Here is a 20,604-nt window from a genome sequence, read left to right as displayed (position 1 = left end):
ACCACCAGAGCTGCAGATCCCAATCCAGGTGTGCATGGGCTGCCTAAGACCACACCTACCAAAAAGGCACCTGTCATAAACTGTGGGCCTTGACTTTCTGTTTCAGTCTGACATACCTTGTAGGAAGCCCCCTGGCACCCTAGGTGACTTTTGGCCTAGGTAAAACCTCCCCTCCCCATGTGGTTGTTTATGATGTGACCCCCATTTGTCCCTCATCTCTCTGACCTACAACACAGCTCACAGCAGCTGACCATGATAAGCCTAATGGGCAACAACAGAAACCTATAAATAAGTCCCCCATTTCCCACATTTTCTTCAAACCAGCCCATCCACACCCCCACAGGAAAGCCCAAGGCAGAGCTCACCCATGGGCCTTGATTAGGACGTGGACCCTCATCCTCTCTCGCCTGTCCCCCATCTGCCCATTGAGCTCTCTGCTGCTTCCAGGCTTCCTGTCTGCTCCCATCTGCTTCCAAACCTCTCTTGGATCTGTAAGTAGTGGATTTCTTCTGTTTTGTGCATTTTGGTCCTTTTGTGTCTCACTTGAACAACACCTGAACTTAACCAAGCCCACCTCCCATGGGGACTCTCCTAGAGTTACTTGGCTCATGGCCACTCACTCCCAAGAGACCCCCAAACAGCAAGAAACTAGAACAAAAATAACAACAGCACCTCAGTTACTTGAACATCCAAAGCGTGTGATGTCAGGCAGAATGAACTGCTGGATTTGTTATTAGCAGATTCAATTAACTTAATCATTAACAGACTCACTTAAGGGGAAGTCCGTCATTCAACTAATCAATCTCTACATCTAAAAAAAAAAATCCTTAGAAATAAACTAGATGAGTTTTTCAGAATCACGCAATATCAACTCACTGAGTGTCTCTAGTGCACAGGGCGGGGCAGCAGGTGGGGTGTGGCTGTGACCTGTGACGTTAGTGCTGCTTCCTGGCTGTGCAACTCTGAGCATGTTTTGCTTCTGTCCTCTGTTAATAAAGGACCCTACCTGGTAAGATTGCTGGGAGAATTAAATACAAAGCTCTTAGGCTGAGCCTAACACTTAATTCCACACAGGTCAGGATTATTGTGATCACAGCTGCAACTTAGCCCACCTTCTGCCCTTCAGAGGCTTCTGGTCTGGTTGAGGGTGTGGGGAGGCATGAACACCAGGAGGTCTGATTACATTCCAGGTGGACAGGTAAAGGTGAGTCCTGAAGGTTGTCGCAGGAGTCCAGAGCCAGAGGTCTTGTCATGTGTTCCATGGAAGTGGTAGCACTGAGTCTTCACAGGTCTTTTCTCACAGAACCTTCAAAAGTGTTGTGACATTAAAGAAGCTGCTTGTCTTTTAGTGCCGCTTGTGACTGGAATTTTTTCCAGTGTAAAATAGACATTGACACAAACTTGGAGAAAAGCCAAGGCTCTGGGAATCATGACCACAGAAAACCCGTCTTCTATGGAGTTGCCGTCTCAAACTTGGGAGTAGGTGCTCCTAAATTGCCCAACTAGATGCCCAGATAGTGCCCATCACTGAGCAGGGTGCCAGGAACAAGGCCCATGAGGAAAGGGGACACGTCCACTGGGCACAGACAGCAGGTTTAGCCACCACCCCACTCGTCCTGGCTGGATTCATAGGCAAACCCAGTCCTCTTCCCAAATGCCCACTCTAATTCTAACCAACCTCCTTTCTTTTCCAATGCTCTGTAAAGGCGGACATTTGAGCAACTGGGAAGCTTTTTGGAGGGAGTCAGAGGAATGATAACTACTTCCACCAACTGAAAGGTAGTTTTGCGGAAGTAACCAGACATTGTCTGGAAAACACCATTAGCCATGCAACCAGAGTCTGCTTTTGGCCACTGAGTCCATGGAATAGAAAATCCCAGGCCCTGCCAGAGCTCTGGTTCCTCTGCTTCAGGAGAGGGTACTTACCTTAGAATCAAAGCCCCACCTGGCTGACCCAAAAGCAGCGAAGTTAATTATGAGCAACACACTCTGTGAAAGAGGCAAAGGAGTTTACAGTGCCTACCTTAGGAGTAAACATACATGCTTCTGGTTTTAAGTGCCTAGGATTTACAAGAATTCCTTAGTGCTTGGGTCTGAACATACCAGCAATAGCCCCCCACAATCTGTGACCCTTTGAGGACCAGGTATAATGCTAAGGTGTTTTACAGTCATTGCTTTTTAATCCTCACAAACTTCCTGTGAGGACTTTACTATCCTGCCTCCCCATCTCACTGTAGAAAATAAGCCTGGTAGGCCCCACCTTCCAAGCCTGCCTTGCTGGGCCATACCCAGGTCCTGCCCAGCTGCGCTCTGCTCCCTGTGGGATGCCCCTCCTCCCAACCCCACTGGCCCCACCCCCTGCAACTCTCCTGTAACCTGCATCTATCTCTGGGGTGCTGTGACTAAGCAGGTCCCTGGCACCTCCTAAAAGGGGTTCTCTAGGGCTCTGTTTCCTGAGACTTTGGACCATGGACCCGTGAAGACACTTTAGCCTCTTGGCCTTTGAAATTCAAGAACAGGTTTTGATCCTATCAGATCCACTTCCCCTTTTAAATTATATGAGAGAAAATTCTTGATGTATCCTACCTCCTCTCCTAGGTTTCAAAACAAGACATTACAGAAAGCCTTAGCAGTAGTATAATAAGACCCTCATGATATTAAAACGTCCAAACTGATCAGCAAAAATTCAGAGGAGTGATGGGGGACTTAAACAGCACAAGTGTTTGGTGATGCAGCTTTTCTCAAACAATGAACAACTTTTTAAAACTTAAGACGGGGCTGGGGATGTGACTCAGGGGGATAGTTCTTGCCTAACATATACAAAGTCCTGGGTGTGATCACCTGCACCAAAAAAATAAAAATAAAAAAAAATCAGACAAAGCAGAAGTGTGATTCTGCCTTGTCTTACACATTCCTGGAAAATTTATAGCATATTTTAAGAAAGAAAAAAAACACTTAAATGTAAAGTGGAATTGGCCCCTAGGCTCAGATAATTATAGCAGGGTTTTCAACATGCCCAATGGATGTTACCAGGCCCTGCTAGGGGTGGGACCACTCTTCCTGGGCCAATGTCTAGCATCCTGACCCCGTTCAGTGCCAGCGCCACCTCTGTCACTGGGACAACTAAACACGCTCTCCACAAATACCCAGAATGGCCCCTGAGTGACAGAACTGCTTTGCCTGAAAACCACCAGCATGGAATAATGAACATGGGCCTCATTGTTGAAAAGGTCAAGTCAACCCCAAGTGCACAGGATCCAACAATGAGGAGCCACCACAGGACTGGCCTGGCGACCCCTCTGCACATGATGGTGGCACTTCAGGGACACACGTAGAGTTCAGCTGTACAGCCTTAACATTCTTCTACCATGGCTGGAACTTCCCTGTGAAGCCTAAATCCATTTTCACTCTTGTCATTTGTGCCTGGAGGGATAAGTGATTAGCCCATAAGTAACTGTGAGGAGGGAGGAATGGAGGTCTTGGAAAAGTGAGGTGGAAGGGGTAGGACACCTGAAGCTCTTGGAGCCGGGTGGGGGACTCATCACTTAGCAGCTGCAATCTTCTATCTCCCAGCTAATCTTCTAACAAGAAAAGATGGGGAACAGCGAGATAACCCCAACAGCAGAGAAATTCAAGAAAGCCCAGTCTCCCTTCAGGGTAACCTTGATTCACCTGCCAGGTTCTCAAACTGGCTGTAGGCTGCCATCACCTGGAAGGTGCTCAGAGGTACAAGTAGAGTTTCAAAAACATCCTCAGACAATGCTAATGGGGTAGCAGGACAACCACAGTCTCCCTGGAGAGAACCAGTGGCTAATAAGAAAAATAAAGGTGAGTTGACTATTGCCACACAGCAGAAAGTTCATGCTTGAAGAGTATTGGCTCGAGCCCCGCATGGTGGGTCTCACCTGTAATCCCAGCACTCAGGAGGCTGAGGCAGGAGGATCATAAGTTCAAGGCCAGCCTCAGCAACTTAGGGAGGCCCTGAGCAACTTAGCAAGACCCTGATTCAAAATTAAAGGATTTGGGGTGTGGCTCAGTGGTTAAGCACTCCTAGATTCAGTCCCTGGTATCAAAAAAAAAACAAAAACTATTGGCTTGGCCACCACTTTTTTTTTTTAACTTTCCAACTGTGTTCTTTAAAAGTTGGAATTTATAAACAGTATTTGTCCTTCTACTAGATAGTTACTTGGTGCCATTTTAGAGATGGGCTTGGGTTTTGACGCTTCCAGTTCTGTGGATATCTTCCAATCCTGGCTAGACTTAAAGCTTTGTTCCTCAGGACGGGATGTTTATAGCATTGAAGGGTCTTTGGAGTTGAAACAATTTAAGGATTTGACTTCAAGAAAGTGCAGGTGTGGCTCCTCCCTCAGCCTGTGGAAATTCTGGAATTTTCCCCCAAGGGTTCCTAATACTTGGTTCAATGAGATGTTCCAAGAGTATTTTGTTACGAGGTCGCCCCGGATGGCGAATAACGTTAGCGAGGTACTTCATCTGCTGCCTCTGTGACGTGGCATGAATGCCTAAAGCAAAACTTCCCTTTGGGGAGTGTAGATGTGACCTGGGCTTTGGGAATGTAGTCGAGGAGTTAAGAAACAGATGCTCTGGGGCAGGAGGAAAGACTGTCCCAGACTACCTTGCAAGTCAAAGGTAGGAGGGCCATGGGGAAGTTCCCAAATCATCAGGTGAGAAGTGCTGGCAGCACCAAGTCAAAACCAAGAAGTCCCTCTTGTCTCCAAAAGCCCTCGGCCTGATGCTTACTTGTCAGAGGGCCGGCTCTTCCAGGTAGTCCCCTCCCTGTATCCTCAATGTCGCCCTGTCTGCATCAGGCAGGTCAATACTTGGACAAGTTGCTTCTGTTCCTTCACCAGCCCCCGGCTCTGCCTCAGTTCCTCTCTCATCCGCCAGCTGGGTCTGCCCACCTCACCACCTCCTGTCTCCCCCCTCAGCCAGGCCAACAGGCTTGGGCTGGCTCTGCCATCACCAGTATCTCCTTGTTTCTGCTCCCAGGGCAACTTTTTAGTCCCCATCTTTGGCTTCACCATTGTTCCATATTAGACAAGCCCCTTCCTATTGAAGCCAGAATTGGGGACAGCATAGAAACGGGGGATCAGGTCAAATCGAGGAAATGGAGGCCATGAAAACCATCTGCATCTGGAAGTTGGAGACTCCCCTGGGAGAATGGAAGGTCAAGGATCTCTGGAGCCCACTGATTACCAAATTTACCTGCCCTTGTCAAGAACTACAGGCAGGGAGCTGCTAATTAATGCCCCCTGGGCCCTTACCTGCCATCTGCTGCTCACCTTTTTTGCTATGTCACTGGCAACTCCTGGGCCTAGTCATGTAAGCAGGAAGATGTAGGGTGCGTTCACTTCTTGGGACTCTTAGAACATCAGCCATGGCCCCCTTCTCCCTCCCGGGAGAAGTCTGTATAATTACCTTGAAATAAAACCTGCTTAATATATAATATTATGTAATATTATATGTTAATATTAATATTATATATTAATATATTAATATTATATATAACATAAGCCTTGGCGTGCTTCTCTCATGTTCAAACTTCAACATTTGAGGAAGCGGACCTCGTCACCAGTAAATGACAGTATCACTATGTGCACAAGGAAATGGGGGCCAATCCTGACACCTTCCCAAGTCACATCTCTGCAGGGCAATGGACAATCCACAACACTGGCAAGCAACTGTCCCGCCCTCGTACGTGCAGAAGGTCGGAAGTCCTCCAATCCTCCCAAGCACATCTCCTTAGTCGTTTTGTTTAAGGCAGCATTAAAAGTGGACCGTGCTGTCCTTTACACAGATTGCATCTAAAATTGCATGTTAGATTAAGAATGATGAACAGATGAGAGCATTCAACTGTCTTCGACCTATGAGGAAGGCAAAGTTTGTCACATTTCCTTTCGTAGCCACCTCTCACCCCGATTTTCTGCTCCTTTCACTGCAGACCAGTGGCAGTCAGGGGTCCCAGCCACCTCTCATCCAAGGCCCTGTTCTTCTCTGGGCCAGGAAGGAACCTTCCAGATGCAGCCCCTGTACTTTCTGAGAAGTGTTTTTTTGTTTGTTTGTTTGTTGTTTGTTTGTTTGTTTTATTTACATCTAACGTCAACTCAAAGCCAAGAGTCTGTATTTTGTAGAAGCCTTCCCTTGCCTTGAGGTGGAGGCAGGCAGGAAAACCTGTAGGAATAAATAGGTCATTACACAAATGAAGGGAATCGCAGTGGAAGAGGCCTCGCCAGGCCCGACACACCTTACCCAGCCTGGTTAAAGGATGTTCTGTTCCTGACACTCCAGAGAAAGAGGCCAAGACCTCCTCCTGCTCTCTCTAGAACCCCAAGCAAGGGAGATACTCCTGATGTGAAGCAAGGCAGTCCTGCCCTAGGGGTGGGGCCTGGTTTCTTCTTGCCCTTCACAACTCCAACCACCCTGCCTCAGTCTGCTCCTCAGCAGAGCCAAAACCACAGGGTGCTTCCTCTGCCTAGAATATTCTCCCCTACCTCCAGCCTCACCTGCGTATTCATCCTCTGGTCTCCACTGCCCCTCCAGGAAGCCTGGATGTGGGTCCCTGTTGTGAACACCCCTCCTTCACAGCACTTAAGGAAGACTAAATTATACAGTGGTATGTAAATATTTAATAAGTACAGAAATTAAAGTCTATATGTAACACATGGAGGGGTCCATAGCAGGACCTGCCCAAAGTCACAAAGACCTGTGCTCTTCTGTGGGGACACCGGCTAGTAGAGGGGATGTGGGGGACAAACTGACATGATCCCTACCATTCACATCATCCACCAAAATCTCTTTGAAGACTTGAGATTTAAGGTTCCTTTAAGAATCTACAGCAGTTTAGGAAAAGATTGTTCACCGTCTGCCACCTAGTGGTCATTTCTGGAACTTCTTTGATGAGACTAGAGCAAGCCTTGCTCCTCAGGGAAATCTCTCCACTTCCTTCATTGCAGTTTTTACTGCAGTTATAAAAGTGCAAAATTGACCAGTTTTTGCAGCTGTGGCCCTGGATAAAAGTGTGAGGCAGGTGACACTTGTCCTCCCTTGCAGAACTACTCACTACCTCCCATTATTCCAATTTGGGGAGAAAGTAAAATGAACTAAGACATTAAAAAACGAATGTTCCCTTCTAAGCACCTTAGGACTGCAAGAAAAGAACATTTAGGTAGTTTGTCCAGTGATGGAATCTGAGGGTCAGATGGCAGATCAAAGGTGGAATTCCCCAGAACTCAAACCCAAGGGGCAGAAACAAACCCACATGAGGTGGCCCTCTCCTGCCTACTGGACACTTTGCTGTGCTCACTCAGCTTGCTGTTCTTTCATTTCTAGCTGTGGAATTTCTGAAGAAAGTTTTGCTATCCACTGCAGGGATGAAAGAACTAAAATCTGTAAACACATGGGGCAAATGGTATGCCACAGGAACAGAGCAGGTCCTGACCCAGATGAGCTAAGCAGAGTGATAGTTTGGCTTAGAAAAGCTAGTGACAAGGAGATGCTGTATTTTAATCAAAACATGAAGAGACATCTCCAGGCAGAGCCGAGTGGGACTGTTCCCTCTCTTGACCTAAATGCTGTGTTCTTGCTGGGCACAGTGGCACACGCCTGTGATCCCAGTAACTCAGGAGGCTGAGACAGGAGGATCACAAGTTTGAGGCCAGCCTCAGCAACTTAGCAAGAACCTAACTCAAAAAGGGCTGGGAGTGTGGTTCAGTGTTGCCGCCCGCAGCAACAATCCCGCGGATATTTGTTACCGCCCGCAGCAACAATCCCGCGGATATTTGTTACCGCCTGCAGCAACAATCTCGCGGGTATTTATCGGAGGTGGACTGGAAATAAACTACTTCTATTCCTGAGCTGCTTCCTTGCTTGCTTGCTTATTCTCTAGCTTATAGAGGAGGAGAGGCTTGCTTGATTTTAGAGGAAGAGGGGCTTTGAGAGGGAGTTTTAGAGAAAGAGGCTTGCTATGCTTCCAGAGATCTATTTCTTCTTAGAGTTCTGCTGCTGTTTCTTAGAGGTGCCGCCCTGCATCCTGCAAACTAAAGGTGCGTGCTAGAGGTGCGTGCTTAAGGGTGCTGTCTATCAAAGGTGCTTCTTAGTGGTGCATCCCGCGTACTGCGATCTGTGATCTGCGACCTAGAGGTGTGTTCTTAGTCCTCCGCTCCGCAATCTGCCATCTGCTTTTTGCCTTCTGCCTACTGCCCGCTTATATACCCTCCAGGAGGCAGAGGGTAGGGCCACGCCAGTTAAGCGAAGATCAGGCGAGGAGCCAGCTGCCCAATCACAGCAAAGGTCAAAACGAGCAGGCTCGAGCAGGAGCACTCGGGAACACATGTGCACGTGTTGTGTGCATGGACTCACTTGAATACGGCCAATGATAAAGCACCTGAGTGTGTCTATGTTAACCGACTTCCTCACCACCGATGTGATCAAAACAATTTCTGGCTGGCTGCCAGGCACCATCTTGGCGTGGTCCGCATGGCATAGCCCCCAACAGTTCAGTAGTAGAGCACCCTCAGTGCCAAAAAAATAAATAAATAAGTACTTGTAACTGCATTGAATTCTAAATACCAGCATCCTACAGTTCACTCGATAATGTCTGTCTCCAAAAGCCCTGAGTGTTAGTTAGATGTAAGGGGGCAGTTTTGGTTCTTCGATAACTCCCAGAAAAAACGCTCCGCAGATACAGGTCCCACACGAGGAACTTTATTCTAAGCGGACAAAACGTGTCCGCTCGGGGGAAAGGGGAAAGGGCAAGAAGATGATGGCGAAGGGTTCCTTGTCAGATATTGGAATTTCGAGGGCTGGGAGGAACCAATCACGGAGGAGAATTATTACAGACTGACTGATGGACTAATGACATATTGGAAGTAATGTAGGGGAGCAGGAAGGTTACTGCGACGTAAGCGGGAAATTCCTGTAACGGGAGAGGCGGGCTTAACGGCAGATTGACAGGTGGGTTGGGAGGCTGGGTTAGCGGGAGAGAAAGGTTGCTTTATACCTAACACTGAGTCCCTTCCACCTGCTCAAATGCTATTTTTGCAATTGATATTTTGGACCCAAGGACAAATTTATATGTATCTCTGACATTTCCACCTGTTGCACGCAACAGAACATTCCAGGTGCATTTAAACAAAACCCAGAGGTTTTATTAGGCCACTCCAGGCTCTGCTGCTGCATGGCCTGCCAACATCTCCATCTTTGCGGACTCCGCCACAGAAACTTTTTGCCTGATGAGCAAGTACAAAGACTTTACCTCCTGTGTGTCAATACGCCCAGCTTGGGGAGTCGCCCTTATTCTCCCCCAAAGCCACGTGAGAATGGTGGAGGAGCTATCTAGAATTTTCATCTGTAACACTGGGCTGGAGAAATTCCACTTTGGCATCTTTTTGAAACTCTTCTCTCAGTACTTTCTATATCCTGGCTTTCACTGAATAAAATCTGGGATCTCTTAGAGCATGAAGCAAAGCCATGATTATCAACTGTGGCCATGACAGAATGAACTGCGGGCTTCCAAACCTCATTGGCCTAGGGAAAGAAAAGGCCACTGAGCATTTCCTAAAGCTCCATCGGGTTAGAGAATGACTGAAATGAGGTGGAGCTGCCCTGACCTCTGGTGCCCACCAGGGGGCGCTGCACCAGGGCTGCAGGTTGACCTAACAGAAAAGGATCAAAACCTGCCAGGGCCTTCCGCGCTACCCAGGGAGGGGACTGTAGAGCGTTGTTCTGGATTCCCGTGGTAACTTAAAAGGGAAACTGTCACATATCCTGAGCCCTTGACATCCTGCAAATAAAGGATGTCCTCAAATTCCTTGCAGCAGGAACCCACTTAGGTGGCACCAACTTTGATTTCCAGATGGAACAATATGTCTACACAAGGAAAAGCGATGGCATATACATCATAAATCTGAAGAGGACCTGGGCGAAGCGTCTGCTGGTCGCTTGTGCCATTGTTGCCATCGAAATCCCTGCTGATGTCAGCGTCATATCCCCTAGGAATACTGGCCAGCGGGCTGGGCTGATGTTTGCTGCTGCCACCGGAGCCACTTCTATTGCTGGCGCTTCAGTCCTGGAACCTTCACTAACCAGATCCAGGCAGCCTTCTGGGAGCCACGTCTGCTGGTGGTCACTGATCCCAGGGCTGACCACCAGCCTCTTACAGAAGCCTCTCATGTCAATCTGCCCACCATTGCTCTGTGTAACACAGACTCTCCTCTGTACTACGTGGACACTGCCATTCCATGCAACAATAAGGGAGCTCGTTCTGTGGGTCCGATGTGGTGGATGCTGGCCCGAGAAGTTCTGCGCATGCCTGGCGCCATTTCCCATGCACACCCGTGGGAGGTCATGCCTGAGCTCTACTTCTACAGAGATCCTGAAGAGGTTGAAAAAGAAGAGCAGGCTGCTGCTGAAAAAGCTGTGACCAAGGAGGAATTTCAGAGTGAATGGACTGCTCCAGCTCCTGAGTTCACTGCCTCTCAACCTGAGGTTGCAGACTGATCTGCAGGTGTGCAGGTGCCCTCTCTGCCTATCCAGCAGTTCCCCACTGAAGACTGGTCTGCAGCTCCCACTGCTCAGGCCACTGAGTGGGTAGGAACAACCACTGAGTGGTCTTGAGCTGTTCTGCAGACATTGAATAAGCAAAATGGAACTAAGGTTATGGAAATTAATACGTTTCTTTAAAAAAAACAAAAACAACAAAAAAAAAACTACTAGGGTCTGGGTCCCTGAGAGAATCTGTTGCAAAGAACTGACCCTCTCCTCGGGTCTTCCCTCAGTTTTTGTCCATGTCTCCACCCCACAAGCTAAGAATCTCTGGGCTTTATTTCCAGATGTCCCTCACAAAGGGGGGAAATCGTGGAGCAGAGGAGACAAATCTCTTGCCTCCTGGGCACCCCCAGAAGGGTTCCTGCAGAAACGGACAGCTGTGTCCTCACGTCCCTTCAGCTCCACAGCCGCATTAGAATGAGGTGACCAGGGCATCCCTTGGCCTTCCAGTTGATTGCATTCTCAACATTTTCAGAATTGCCTGTCCCAAGATGACCCAAATGATGAGTCATGTCATTGTCCCTGCTTCCATATAACTGATTTTATTCTATTTGCTGACTTTCAAAACATTCACAGTATTGTAGATTTGATTAGAAAGAACATCTCGACTATATCCCAGGTCCTTTTTCATCATTTAAAATCTGTGAGACTGTTTTCTTGTTTGCAAATACAAAAGTTTTAGGATATGTACCTGTTTTTAAAGAATGATAACTGCTGTGGACTAAATGTTTGTGCACTCCCTTCCCCAAATTTATGTGTTGAAATTCTAAGGAAATAATATTAGGAGGTGGAGACTCTGAGCGGTGATTCCATCATGGGGGAAGAGTCCTCATGAATGGTTAGAACCCCCGTAAGAGATCCAGAGGGTTGAGGGTGTAGTTCAGTGGCAGAGCGCTTCCTAGCTTGCACCAGGCTCTGGGTTTGACCCCCAACTCCACAAAACAATAAACAAACCTAGAGAGCTCATTCATTCCTTCACCATGTGAAGACCCAACAAGGAGATGTTATCCATTCATGAACCAGGGAACAGGCCCTTGCACCAGGCTGGAATCTGCCAGCCCCTTGAACTTGGACTTACACCTTCCGGAACCATTAGAAATAAATCCCCGTTTATAAGTTGTCTGCTGTATATTTTGTCCTAACAGTCCCAATGGACTAAGGTAACAGTAGCTATGACAAGCACTTCTGTAGACTTGGTAAAATCCCATACAACTCTTAGGCATGGTATTTTTAAATCATCTCTATTCATATAAATTAGCTCGAGTCACATTTTTATGAACTGTAATACACATAAAAGTACACAAAGTAGAAAAGTTTGCAATTAAATTTTTATAAAGTAAACTTACCTGGAGTGACTCCCATCCTAGTTCAAGAAAGAAAATCATAAGAGCTCTTCATGTCACCTCCTGGACATGACCCCACCCGGTAACTGATTTCATTAGAACTGACTCTAACCATATGTTTGACCTGATTTTCACCTTTATGTGAGTAAAATAATCAAATATGATATGTTATTCTTCTTGTACTCAGGGCCGTGAGCCAGCCGAAGTTTTGCCGATATTGGTAGTTTGTTCTTCTTACTGTGTGGTGTTTCTGTGGACAAAAACATCACAATCCATTTTAATTGGAACTTGGCTTATTTCCAGTTTGACACTATTCCTAATTTCTTTGACATTTTATGCATTTTTGGTGCACATGTGGGTACATTTTTACTGGGTCTGTAGTTAGGTGGATACTTGCCCGGCCGTAGAGGTTTCCAAAAAGGCAGCACCAGTTTACAGCTCCAGCTACTCTATTCACAAGCATTTGACACTCTGTCTTTATTTCTGGTTGCTCTGGTGGTCATTTTAGGCATTTGGTTTGTTTGCTTATTAATTGTATTTTATTTTTTTTGTGAGACACATGACCACAAACTTAGTGGCTTAAATCAAATAGTTTCTGTGGATCATGGGGCCAGATGGTTTAGCTGGGTTGTCTGCTTTGGGAATTCCCAGAAGGCCACACGTGAGCTGTCTGTGGGTACTGAGGTGGGATCTGCTCCCAGGTTCTAGAGCTTGTTGGCAGGTTCTGTTCTTGCCATGATCATCTTGAGTTCTAGGCATAAAATTGGTCATAATATTCCCATGTTGTCCTTTTCGTATCTCTATAATCCATAGTAATATCAACTTCCTCATTTCTGATATTGATAACTTCTATCTCCTCCTACAGCGCCCCGCAATAGAACTGGCAGAAGCAGTTGTCTCTTTTTTTGGTCCTGCTCTCATGGTTAAAGCTTGCAATATTTACCAGTCAGTATAACATTTGCTGTAGTATTTCTTTGTAAAATCATCTTGATTATATCCCATTATCAGATTATATTCTATTCCTAGTGTGGTCAGAGCTTTGATCTTCCACCTAATAAATGGGTATTGAGTTTTGTTAGGATGTTTTTCTCTCACCTATCAGGATGGCCACCTGTTTCTTTTTCCCCGCTTCATTCTGCTAATGTGGTTAATGACATTGATTAGATAATTCTTATTAATATCCCTTCCCTTCATTTCCCTTTGTCTAATCCAGTGAACATCTACCCACCCCCTAATTGTGTGTTAGTATCTGCATATCAGAGAGAACATTCAACTTTTGTTTTTTGGGGATTGGCTTATTTCACTTAGCAAGATAGTCTCTAGATCCATTCATTTACTGGCAAAAATGATTCTTTTATGGCTGAGTTATATTACATTGAAAATATCCATTCCTCTGTTGGAGGGCACCTAGTTGGTTTCATAGCTTAACCATTGTGAATTGTGTTGCTTATAAACATGGATGTGGCTGCATTGCTGTAGTATGCTGATATTAACTCCTTTAGGTATACTCCCAGGAGTAGGATAACCGGGTCAAATAGTGGTTCCATTCCAAATTGGGGGATTTTAAGCACAGAAGTGACCCAACTTGCATTTTGCAATGAAGAAAGGGAGAAGGCAGCTCAGGAAGACTCCACAGGTGGTGGGTCTGAACTGTGGCTGACTAGGAAGGGGTGACCCCACTGGGGACCTGCTTAGATGTGTGTGTGACTGATACTCCTGAGCCTTCTTTCCACCTCTACATTCTATAAAATTAAAACATGCTATTTGTCTATGAATGGCTCTCCAAAGAGGGAAATCTCTGAATTCCATCAACAGGAGCCACAATTCATGCGGCTAAGCACATTTTACTTATTCCTTTGCCATGAGAATACTTCTGGCAAGTTGGAGGCATTGAGGTAAAATGGCAATCTTTGCACTTGGGGTTCTTAAATTGGAAAACTAAGTTTAGAAAAGCTAGCTCAGTTGTGGTCTGAAGGTCCATGGCACCAAAGTCTAAAGGGCAGATCTCCTAACAGATGGCTCTATACTTTCCCAGTTTTCCGATGGAACCACTATCGTGGATGTATCCATCCCACCCACCAGCCTGAGCCTTCACTACCTGGTTCTCTGTCAGGGCCAGACTACCCTATCTTACTTGCTTCCAGAGTAAATGCCAACCCATTTCCAGTGCCCCTGAGGTGGTAGAGCTGGCTTGCTCTGGAAGAAGAGTCCGGTGTTCTCAGGGACCTGAGTGGCATGCAGCCCACCTGACGAGCAAGCCCACACCCAAGGGGTCAGCTCTGGGCCTACCTGAGGTTTGGGCTGCCCTTTGCTGCTTTCTGCCAGGCTGTCTTCCTGCTGCAGAATTAGAACAGTCCAGCATGGGCTGGAGGAAGTCAAGGGACCTAGCTGGCTTATTCTCCCAAGATCTCTCCTCACATTTTTCCCAGAGGGAAATGTCACCTGACAGAAGTGTCCATTATTACTCTAGATAAGGAGCAGAGGAATGCAGGGAGGGTGACTGAGGGAAATGGGACGCAGTGGTGAGATGATGTCAGAGCCCTGGAGAACAGAGGAGCTGTGCCCATGTTCGGGAGAGGCTTCCGGGAGCTGAGAACAGGCAAAGAGGCTGAGTCAGAAAAGCCAGTGTCATCAGAGGGGAACACTCTGTGGGACAGAAGAAGAGTCAAGGGCTGGGGCTGTAGCCCAGTGCACGCGCCTAGAATGTGTGAGGCACCGGGTTCCATCTTCAGCGCCACATTAAAAATCAACAAATAAAATAAAGTCATTTTATCCATCTAAAACTACAAAAAACAAAAAGTAAACAAAAAGGAGAGCCAAATGCCCTAAAACAGGATGGTTGAATGAAACTCTAGGATCAGTTCTAATCTTCACAGGCTTGGCATATTTTGTTTTCTTTTTAAAAAAAAAAAAAAAAAAACTTAAAAAAAAATATCCGATATTGTTTGAATTTCAAATAGCAACTTAGGTATGGTATGTTCAGTTTGACATTACTTCTCTAGGAAGTGAATTTTGATGGCAAAAAATGGAATTTTAAATAAATCAGAGCATTTGTCTTGAGAAAGGCTTATTTCTCAGACTTTACTCTTGAGTTTACCTTTCCTATAAAAAACTAAGATTGCTTATGAAAACAGTCCAGCATTAGCAATAAAAAATTAATTTACATAAGGAAGAAAAAAATAAACATTTAATTGAAGTTCTTGTTCCGTAGGCTGTTTTCTTCTTCCCCAATAAATACTCGTTTTAGAAAAATCCTAGTTCTGACATGTTATATGTAAACCCTCAAGTAAATAGATTTTATTGAAATAAATAATAATAACCTGATGTTTAGACCTACTTTTGTGTTCTTAGTATATCATAAAGGAGTAGATATTTCTAAATTATATGTTCTAATATTCCGCATTATGAAGATAAAAACTAGACTCCCTGAGTCAATCTGACAGATTTTAACACCAGAATTCTTGAGGGGTCCCTGACTGGAGTAGAAATTTCAGATTTGTTGTTCCTAGCTGACTAAATCTGGACCAATGGCTGAGTGTCTCTATGCCTGAGCTTCCTCATCTGTAAGATTGCGTATTACTCTTCTAGGTAACCTAGTGCTAGGGGTAGCCGCATGTAACAGAAAACCCAAAGTAATAATAGCTTAAACAAAAGAGGGGTCTATTTCTCTCATGTCCAAGCAGCTCAGGTAGGTGGCCCAGGGCTGGTGTGGCAGACCACTGCATCAGGTCCTCTGAGCCCACTGTGCAAGGTCGAGGTTATCGTATGGATCTGTGGAAAGAGGAGCACAAACAGAAGCCCATCCAGTTTCAGACAATCAGCAAGAACTTAGTCACATGGCCACACCTAGCCGGGAGAGTCTGAGAATTGCAGTCTTTAAGAACGGGTTCTGGGGAATAACTAGGGCTCTGTGACATGATTGTGCTTCACTGGATGGTTATGAGCACTCAACAGGCTGATGTGCGTGAAATGCTCAAACAGTTCTTAGTACTCTAAATATTCCCACTCCATGTGAGCTGCTATCCTCAGACAGGAAGTGGTGGAAAATGGCAGTTTGGCATTAAGGAAGCATGTGTGTCAAAAGAATGCCCATGTCCATTGTCCTTCCCTATTTTCATCTCTGATTAGACCCTGAGACTGATACTGGGGAGAGAAGCTCTGGTGAAGGATATTTCAATCATGTCAGGAGTCAGGATAGTATTTCAGGGCTTCAAGTGGAAAATGTAATATCAGTGTGAAGTGAGCCCAGGCAAGAGGGTGGGGAGGTCCATGGGACTGAGCAAACCAGAAGCACATGCATGTTCTCTAGAGGTGTCTGCTGCCTGTCACTACCCTGTGGGAGTGTGGCACTAGTGCTGCCAGACCTTCCAGTTTTTAAAATGTTTAGATTTTTATGGGACATCTTTTTGTTCATCTCAAACACTGTCTTCTTATGGCCATAGGCAAGTGATCAGTCCACGAAGATCATATGACACGGAAATGACGAGGTAGGGGGCAGATTGGAAAAAGCCATCAGAAACCAGGTGTGGTGGCTCACGCCTATAATTCCAGAGACTCAGGAGAATCGCAAGTTCAAGGCCTGCCTCAGCAACTTAGCGAGGCCCTAAACAACTTAGACTCCATCTCAAAAATAAAAAGAGCTGGGGATGTGGATCAGTGCCAAAGCATTCCCTGGGTTCAATACCCAGTAACCACCCCACCACCACCACCAAAAAAAAAAGCCACCCCCTGTCACTGGAGGGCATGTGTGTAAAATGTTACATGAAAGGTGACACAGAAATCACATCCAGGGCAGAGCTTATCAAAGTTGGGGTGGAGTGACCTTCAGTCCAAAACTCCTTCTCAGTTGTTCAAGGGACCCAAAGAGGGAAGGAATGCTTAAGCTACAGTTTTATGACTTAAGAGTTTTGTTTGCATGGTGTCTGTTCAAATGGGCTGAAGGAATGGAAATAATAAGGTTTTCTAATATTTAAAATGTTGCTAGGCACAGCAGTGCATGCCTGTAATCCCAGTGACTTGGGAGGTGCAGGCAGGAGGATCTCAAGTTCAATCCCAGCCTCAGTGACTTACCAAGGGCCTAACCAATTTAGCAAGAATGTGTCTCAGAAATAAAAAGGACTAGGGATATGACTTATGGTAAAGCACATCTGGGCTAAATCCTTGGCACCAAAATAAATAAAATAAGTCATCTGTCTTAAAAACATAACACAGCACTTATTAGAAAAAAAAATAGTCACATAACTGTTTTCATGGTTGGTTCACATGAAGCTACCTGTTTTGAGTTTTTGTTCTATTTTCCAACCCCCATGAGAAACCTATAAGCATAAGGAGATTATTTTGCTCATCTTTGCTTTGATTGAGGATAAAGCCCTCTCTGTCCAGATGATCCAAGGGTGGGAAGGAGAAATGACTGTCAATCAATAATAAACAACCATTACGAATCACTAGAGTCTATAATCGAAGCACAGCTCACCTCATCATTCCATTAGCTAAAGAGTGCTCTGGGATGTACTTAGGCTTTCAGAACAGGTGGCTTATGGGAAGTGGAGAGGAAATAATTAGATATTTTTCCTCCTGAGATCATGAGGAGGAAAAATTTGGAATGTTATAAGATCATCATAGTGTAAGAGGAACTTTATTAGGCTTCTTCAATTCAGTTATTTTGGCCCCCCAAAATTACAGATTTAGAACTCTTTCTGTCTGCTTGAAAAATGAAATGGAGACTGATTTTTTTGTTTTGTTTTGATCAGTGATAAAGTCTAAAATTGCCAATGCCTCTTGTCTGGTAACAGTTTCTTGGTGACTGAGGTTAATCATACAAGGTTAAATATGCTATCATCTGGATTTGCAATGGCTCTGCTAGGTTATTGATAACCTTTTATTTTCAGATTCTTAAGATAAAGGCTCCTTTATATAACTCTCCTGAGACTGTGAATCTTATGCTGACTTCCAAAGTCACTGTGTGAATAGGACATTAAATGTCTATGCAATTCCTCCTCTCCCTTAGTCTTCAAATTGCCTTTGGATTTTGTCAAACATGGAAAAGGATAAACATATAATTTGGGTATGTCAAAATGAACCGTGGACACCATAACAAATGTTTACTTTTCTAGATCAAATATGATGTAAAATTATGAGTCTACTGTTCTTATATGACTAGAGACTGAAAATATGCTTTGAGAAAATGGATCATCATCGTCAAGAGTCTCTAGAAATAGCAGATTAAATGATCTGAATTATGGAAATTATTGAATCCAAAATATAATAACAGGAAATACATTAACAGGAAACACATTAACTTTGAAACAGAGATTGCTATTTCCTTCATTTTATACATGAGGACACTGAGAAAAGGAGATATTCGATAGCTTGTCCAAACTCACCTACTTCATAAGTGGTGAGTCTAGATCTGAAGTCAGGTAGTCTGGTTCTAGAAGTCATGCTAAGATAAATGTGTTTAATATTTTACCAAAATAGGGTCTAAAATATGATGTAAGCAAGATCTAAAAATCGGGCTATTTTGGAAAAACTGAGAACCATTTTCTGTATGTGAACTTCTTTTTAAAAATTTTTTAAATGTGTTCTTTTTGTTACACATGACAGTGGAGTAATTTTGACATATACATGCATACATGGAGTATAACTTCCCATCCTTGTGGTTGTACATGACAGAGTTAACTAGTCATGTATTAATATATGAACATAGGAAAGTTATATGCGATTCATTCTATTGTCTTTCCTATTCCCCCCCTTCCCTTCCCTTCATTCCCCTTTGTCTAACACAATGACCTTCTATTCTTCCCTCCCCGCACCCCATTGTGTGTTAATATCTGCATATCAGAGAGAACATTTGACCTTTAGTTTTTTGAGATTGGCTTATTTCACTTAGCATGATAGTCTCCATGAACTTCTGAAGGACAAATTCAGGTAGAACATAAATGATCCTAGAAGGTAGCCCTGGAATGCCAGAAGGAGCAAGATCACTTAACACGGCATGTATGTGAGCAAATCTAACAACTCACCTGCCCTCGACTTGCAGAACATAGTGCCCAACTCATGGAGTAAAAAATAAAAGTCTGGAACATGTTACTATATGGGTTGGAAGAAAATGGAAATTAAAGTATGCTTAGATCTTGTATCACCTGAGAGGAAGTTTTTGATTGACTTGAAATTCGTTTAGTATACACATTAAAGTTTCTGGGATATCCATAGAAAGGGTAGAAATTGGATGAGGGGAAATGGAAAGAGAAGAATACATCAGTCGATTCAAATTAAAGTAAGGATGAAAAGTGTAAAATAGGCAATTCAACAGATAATTAACAATTCGTTTCTATATATCAGTGGAAAAACACTAATCATGGAAGTTCATTAGATGGATTTAAAAACAAAGCCACCATTTTGCCATGTGACATTTATAAAGACAATAGACACCAAGAAAGGTTAAAGATTTAAACATGGGAAAAATGCTCCAAGAGTGGGAAATATACAAACCGAAACAAGACTAGTATATTTAAATTAATATGAGACAAAATACAAAATAGACTTTAAGTTAAAATAGAAATGATAAAATAGAAAATGATAAAACATTTAGCCATTATGTAATCACAAGTCTCCTTACAAAAGGCAGGAAGTTATAACAATGCTAAACCTGGAGCAAACAACGGACTGACAAATCCATCATCTTAGGGGGCAGCCTTCCTCAGTAATAATTTCAAAAATCAGAAAGGGTATAAATTTAAGATTGCAATGCAAATAGGATGGTGATTGTCTTGCAACTGAGGAACATACTTTTTCAAACAGAATATCAATTAAAACAGATTATATACTAACTTCAACCAACTGCCAAGAACTTAGATCATACAGATCACAAAATCTACCACAAATCTAGGAAAACATTGTAAAAAGATAAACTAGAAAAATGGCATATGTTTGGAAAACTTAAAGCATCCCTCTACACAACATGTGTCAAGAAGAAATCACAATGGGAACATACAAATACTTAGAATTAAAACTTGTTTTGACATAATTTATACTCTTTAGAGGGAAATGCATAATTCTATTTGAAAATAATGTTTACCCAACTTAAGCATCCAAGTTAAGAAATTAAAAAGACCGTTCCCCCAATACAAAGAAAAAATTGAAGACAATACCATTTTGAACTATGAAATTCATGCGGGAGCTAAGAAGAACTAGAATAGCCTGGATTAGAAGAAATGAAAATAAAAAGTTTCAAGATTTATAAAGTGTGCTGTAGGCCCAGTTGATGAGACAAATGGAATAGAATACGGAGCCCCAAGTTGTCCTGCATGTATAAGGAAAGTGATATATGACAGAGCTCACATTATAGGTCAGTGGGAAAACAGAGCACATTCAGGACATGGTATTGAGACCATAGTATCAAAAAACATAGATCCCATCTCATCTGCAAAGAGCAGTGCCCCCCAGATCAAAAGCCTTTACTTTAAAAACTGTCCAACGTTGGACAATGTTCTGGTTTGAGAGTGTACCCAGGTGTTCATGTACTGGAGTCTTGATCCTCGGCACTGAGGTAGTAGAACCTTCAGCAGGTAGGGGCACCACCCTCAGAAGTGATTAGTGCTGGTCTCAAGGAGTGAGTTCTTCAGAGCAGGGGTTGTTACAAAGTGAAGCTACCCCATGTGTTTGGCCTTTTCTGCCCGGCTATTCCCTTTCCACTTCT

The 20,604-nt window shown here is 44.2% G+C and overlaps 1 pseudogene; it reads left to right on the top strand.

The window, feature by feature from the left end:
• Positions 1 to 3,594: 3,594 nt before the first annotated feature.
• LOC124961153 (40S ribosomal protein SA-like) lies at positions 3,595 to 10,515 on the top strand (annotated as a pseudogene).
• Positions 10,516 to 20,604: the final 10,089 nt, after the last annotated feature.

This window comes from Sciurus carolinensis, chromosome 12 (genome assembly GCF_902686445.1).
Source record: "Sciurus carolinensis chromosome 12, mSciCar1.2, whole genome shotgun sequence".
Taxonomy (NCBI): Eukaryota; Metazoa; Chordata; class Mammalia; order Rodentia; family Sciuridae; genus Sciurus; species Sciurus carolinensis.
The sequence above is the reverse complement of the archived record's forward strand: the minus strand, read 5'-3'. Positions and strand labels throughout refer to the sequence as shown.